Source organism: Schistocerca americana, chromosome 2, assembly GCF_021461395.2.
Source record: "Schistocerca americana isolate TAMUIC-IGC-003095 chromosome 2, iqSchAmer2.1, whole genome shotgun sequence".
NCBI lineage: Eukaryota > Metazoa > Arthropoda > Insecta > Orthoptera > Acrididae > Schistocerca > Schistocerca americana.
In genome coordinates, this window is record NC_060120.1 from 911196847 (window position 1) to 911202846 (window position 6000).

The following is a 6000-nucleotide window of genomic DNA, read 5'->3' on the forward strand; positions in this document are numbered from 1 at the left end:
TGATGACACAAGATTAGCTAATTCTGGAAAGGATATAAACATATTGAAGGAGGAAAGTGAAGAATGTCTCAAAATATCTAATATCTGGTTTAAAGCTAATGAATTAACTATGAACCATGAAAAGACTGTGAAGATAATCTTCAGTCTATCAGACAGTAACACTGAGTTACCATCTATTAAACTACTAGGAATACACACCGACTTGAAATTAATGTGGGACACACATACAGATTATCTGTGTTGAAAGTTATCACAAGTTATCTACCAACTAGCCAAATTACACGCATGTGTTACACAAGATTTATTACTTCATTCAAACTACGCCTCCTTTCACTGCCATACACCGTTGGGTGGCTAGCAGAGTATAAATGTAGATGTAGATGTAGACGGCATTCTTGTATGGTGTAACTCCCCAGGAGCCAAAACAATTTTCCCCTGGCAGAAAAAAGCAATTAGATGTCTTCATGAAATCACTGACAACAAGACCCCATGTAGACCTTATTTTAAAGACTTAAAAATTTTCACAGTCCCATCTCTTTACATATATTGTTGCCTATTAAACATAAAAGAAAACTTAAACCACTACACTGTAAGGAAATTTGTTCATCAACACAATACTCAACAAACAAATATGACTGATATACCCACAACCAAGCTTAAGAAAACCCAATCTAGCTATGAATACATAGGCATAAAATTATTCAACACTTTACCCATGCAGGTGCAGTTGGTTTCACAGGATATTTTCAAAACTAAAACCAAAGTATGGATGAAGAAAAATACCTTCTATAGTATAGAAGAATTTCAGAATAGTTGTAAAGATGAACTAATTTATTGATAAATTAAGGCTCACTGTTATGTATAGATATGGGTGTAGAGGCAGCTATAAGCTAATAGCCTATAACACTGCCATATTTTTTATCATGTAATATTTTCTTATATGAAACATAATGTACAAACAGCGATAATTCTTCTGACGACATCGATTGCATGTTAATGCTGATAAATTAAGGCTTACTGTTATATATAGATATGGGTGTAGAGGCAGTTATAAGCTAATAGGGTACAACACTGCTATATTTTTACCCTGTAATATTATGCTATGTAAAACATAATGTACAAATAACTGTAATTCTTCTGATGACATCAATTGTATGTTAATGCTGAAAGATGGATAAAATAAATAAATAAATAAATTAAGAGTTGGCTGAGGTGATCTTCTTTTCAAGGAACACTGTTGAGAAAATTTAGAGAAGTAACATCTGAATATGGCTGCAGAATGATTCTACTGCCTTCAACATACATTTAATGGAAGGATCATGAAGATAAGATATGGGAAAATAGGGCTCTTACAAAAATATATAGGCAGTTGTTTTTCCCGTGCTCTATTTGTGAGTGGAACAGGAAAGGAATGATTAGTAGTACTACATGGTACTCTCTGCCACACACTGTATGGTGATTTGTGGTGTGTGTGTGTAGATACAGATGTAGGTGGGGAATACCCAGAAAGAGGTGGGCAGATACAATGAGACAGTCAATAGGGAAGAGGAGAAAAAAACCAAAAGATCTATTTGAAGAAGAAGAGGAGTGGTGTAGAGACAGACAACAATGGAGGTCTTTGATTCACACCCTGGCACAAGAATGTGGAAATGGGCAATGAAGAAGAAGAAGAAATACTTATGGCTAGTGCGTTAAAGCATAGTTTTTTTTTTTTTTTTGTTAAGAAAAAGCAACAGCCAGAAGAAAATGAAAAACATGTTTACAACTTACAGCGTCATGAAAGACATGAATATGTATGCAGTTCTGACCAAAGGTTTGGGAAAGTAGCAGTGTATAAAAGATCACTTTATGAACAGAGGTTGTTATTGTGATCTTCAGTCCAAGGACTAGTTTGATGCAGCTTTCCAAGAGTGGGATTTAAAATTATAGATCACTTCTTTTCCCCATTTTTATGTGAGTGTTGCTCTTACACATTTCAGTCTTTCAGTAAATATGTCTTTACTCATTAATTGGTTACAAAGGTAATTCAAGGAAGGGGGACTACCAAGTCAAAACAAGATATTGGTGCTTTGAGTGAAATCTGTCCCCAGGCTTCCACTGTAATAGTTCCTAATTTTCTGTAAAGAAAAATGGTTAGATAGCATTGTAAGAAGATTTTTAAGAATTAATTATCTCTCTTGTTTCCTGTGTGATCTTTGTGTAACCAGTTTTTTGATTCTTCTGTAAGTAGCTATTGTCAGTATTTTGTAAGCATGATTTATTAAGCTGATAGTTCCATAATACTGACATCTGTCAGTAACTAACTACTTTGGAAATAATGCAAACTTCTCGAATACTGAGGGTATTTTGCCAGTCTCATGTATTTAGCAAACCAGGTGGAAGAAACTCAATAACTCTGAGATAATATTATATACTCCAGGGGCCTTGGTTTAGCTTAGGTCTTTCAGTGCTCTGATGAATTCTTCTCAAAGTAGCATATCTTACAGTGCATATTCATCCATTTTCTCTTACCTTTCTACAATATTAGGTTCAAGATTATTTCTCTTGCATAGGCCTTCTATGAATTCTTTTCATCTTACAGCTTATAAAGGCACATTTGCATGCCGTGCGTGAGTTTCCTCGGAAATGCGAAATCTTAAATAAATAATTAATCTGTGACAAATAAATAAAGCCTATGGCACAGAACTGCAGTGCTGTGTCGCTGATAAAACAAAAACACAATTACGATACTCTTATGTTTCATTAAGAAGGGGAGGTCTTGTACAACTGGTGCGGGAAGCACGTATATTTCATTGACTGGCACACCGCCATATTTGATGTTATATAAGAACACTGCGAGTTGCAATCTTACTGGGCACTCGATTCTGTAAAGAATTTATATTTATGAAAGTAAGTAGAATTATTTAACTGTAGGCTTATTCGTTGAATATATCTGATTTAACTAACTGTGTAAACTTTTTATGTTTAGTAGACAGCACCTCTGTACGACGTATTGACATGGCTGGCAAATTATTCTAATATTGAGATTTAGATTTGAGTCCGCACCTACCGCAGCAGTCTTTGGAAACGATTTAAATACGAAGTCCGATTATTTGAGTCTTATTTCACGGTCAACTACGAATAACATTACATTTACGAAAAAGCCATTGTCAATTGTCTGATACCGAATAATTAAACGTCCACGTTCCAGATAAGCAAATATTAATTACATCCAATCACTATCATACATAATTAATAATTAATGTTTTATTTTATTTTATTTATTTTATAAGCTTTCCTTTCTTTGCTTACTCCTGGCTTGCCACCAGAGCTCTTGATATTCATACAGCTGCCTCTCTTTTCATCAAATGTCTCTGTCATTTTCCTATAGGTCATATCTGTTTCCCTAGTTATTCATGCTTTTATATCCTTTCATTTCTCTTTGAGCCATTCCTGCTATGTCGTTTTTCACCTCCTGTCAATCTCATTTGCTAGATGTCTGTATTCCCTTTTGTCTGCTTCATTTGATACATTTTTGTGTTTTCTCATTTTCTCAATTAAATTCAGTATCTCCTGTGATATCCAGGTAAAAAGGCCTTGCCTTTTTACCTGTTTGACCCTCTGCTTTCTTCAGTGATCTGTATCACCCTTATGTAATATATTTGAAACCTTACTGTGTCTCCAGGTCTCCTCTGTATATACAGTCTTCCTTCCTGATTTTTAAACCCAGTATTAGCAATGATTAAATTATGCACTGTGCAGAATTCTACCAGGTGACATTCTCTTTCATTCCCCGGTCCAAGTTGTCCTACTTTTTTGCTTCTGTTCCTTTTCCTAGAATCGAATTCCAGTTCCCCATCACAATTATCATCTCCCCTTACCAATATGAATAATTTCTTTTATTTAATCATATATTCTTTCAATCTCTTCATCATCTGCAGAGCTAGTTGGTGTATATACTTGTACTATTGATGTGGGTGTTGGCTTCATGTTTACTTTGGTTACAATAATGTGTCCTCTATGGTCTTCAGGAAGCTTGCTTGCTTTCCTATTTTTTATTTCTTATTAGACCTATTCCTGCCTCTATCTGATTTTGCATTTATAATGAAATACTAACCTGACAAGAAGGCCTGTTCTTTCTGCCACAGCACTTAACAAACTATCATTACATGTAACTTCAACCCGTTCATTTCCCTTTTTAAATTCTCTAACATACCTACCCAATTAAGGAATTTAAAACTCCCCACTCCAACTTGTAGAACATCAACTTTACTTTTCCTGGTTATGACACTCTCCTGGGTAGTCATCACCCAGACATCTGAATGGTGCACTATCTTGTCCTGGAATGTATTACTCGAGAGGATGCCACCATCAATAAGCTATACAGTAGAACTGCATGCGCTCAAAGAAAAAATAGTGCCCATAGTTTCAATCATTTGCAACACCCGCATAACAAGGCCAGTCAATCATCTAGTCTGTTGGCCCTGCAGCTATTGAAAAGGTTATTGCCCCTCTTCAGAAGCCACTCTGCCGTAGATGCTCCACATACAGTGTGAAGTAGTGATTAGTATGGCCAGCTAGCATACTGTGAGTTGGCAGTTCAAACCTGACCACCTGCAGATTTTTTTAATTTTTATTTCTATGTAGCCTTTAACATTTCTGGAAGGTTTATAATGTTTGCTTATTCTGAAATATTTGATGTTTATATAAATAACAGCACTTTCTTTCCAGGAGGGCCTGGGATTGACCTGGGACAGTCGCTGCTACAACCTTGTGACTCTGGCTAAAAAATGGGGGTGATATGTGAATATAAGAACTCAACAAGAGAGTTTTCTTAGCCTCTCTCACCTCAGTTCTCCACTATCCTACCTACACGTGGTACCCCTGTTAAGCTGAGCAACCCAATATAAGGCTGGGTTACCAACCCCAGTGGGAAACTGGGTCAGCGAACTGGATGTGGAGGACAGTGGAAGGCAATGGCAAACCACAACTGGAATTACTTCCCTAGACATTCATGGGATGGACCTCTTTCAAAAATATTCCAGATGTAAAGCTTCCCCTCAATTGGATCTCCAGGAGGGGAATATAATGATGACTCCAGAGATTAGAGCAAATGGAAAAGAAAGGAAGGAGAAGAAGAAGGAAGACTTATTGAGGATTGGGACTTGAAATGTTCCTGGAGAAGGGAAATTAGAAAACGCCAAACATGAAATGACAAGAAACAAATTGGATGTACTCACAAAGTGTAAGGTGAGATGGGGTGGTTGTGGAGAACTAGAAAGTACTGACTTCCAATTTTGCTATTCAGGTGAAGGTAAAAACTTAGTTATCATCCAAATCTTAGCAGAGAGAGAGAGACAAGAAATGGATTTATTGTTGTAATGGGTGATTGGAATGCAGTAGTTGATGAAGAACCAGGAGGAAAAGTATAGCAGTTTGGGAGATTAGCATATTCAAACAGACAAACAAACAGACATTACAGTCTTACAGTTTTGTTATTAGTAAAGATTCAGATATGTCTCATCTATCAAAGTAGACAGATTACAGAGCCTGGGCTACCGTCAGGGTGCAATCTATGATTTCGAAGCGCCTGTTGCTGTTGCTGTCCAGCCGTCTGTCTGTCTGCTTGCCTGCCGGCCTGTCATTGTCGTACGTCCACCATTGCCGCCGCCCAGTGCTTACCACCACCCGGTGCATGCCGCCATTGCCTTCACTGCCCACGGATCCTGGACCACCCTCTTTTTGTTGTTGTCATCCAGCTGCTGCATGGGGAGATTTGCCGGACCGCCTTCGCTGCCTGCCAGAGGGGCTGCCGCCTCCTATCGCTGATGGCTCCTTCGCCGCCACTGTCCTTCACCACTGCTGCTGCCACTGCCATTTCTTGTCCCTGCCACCATCACCACAGTCACCATCTTCATCCCCCACTTGCACACCACCACCATGTCCCAACCCACCACCTCCATCATTTTCACCTCCCCCTCAGCTGCTTCAACCACCATCACATGGAGCTCATCCGCCACC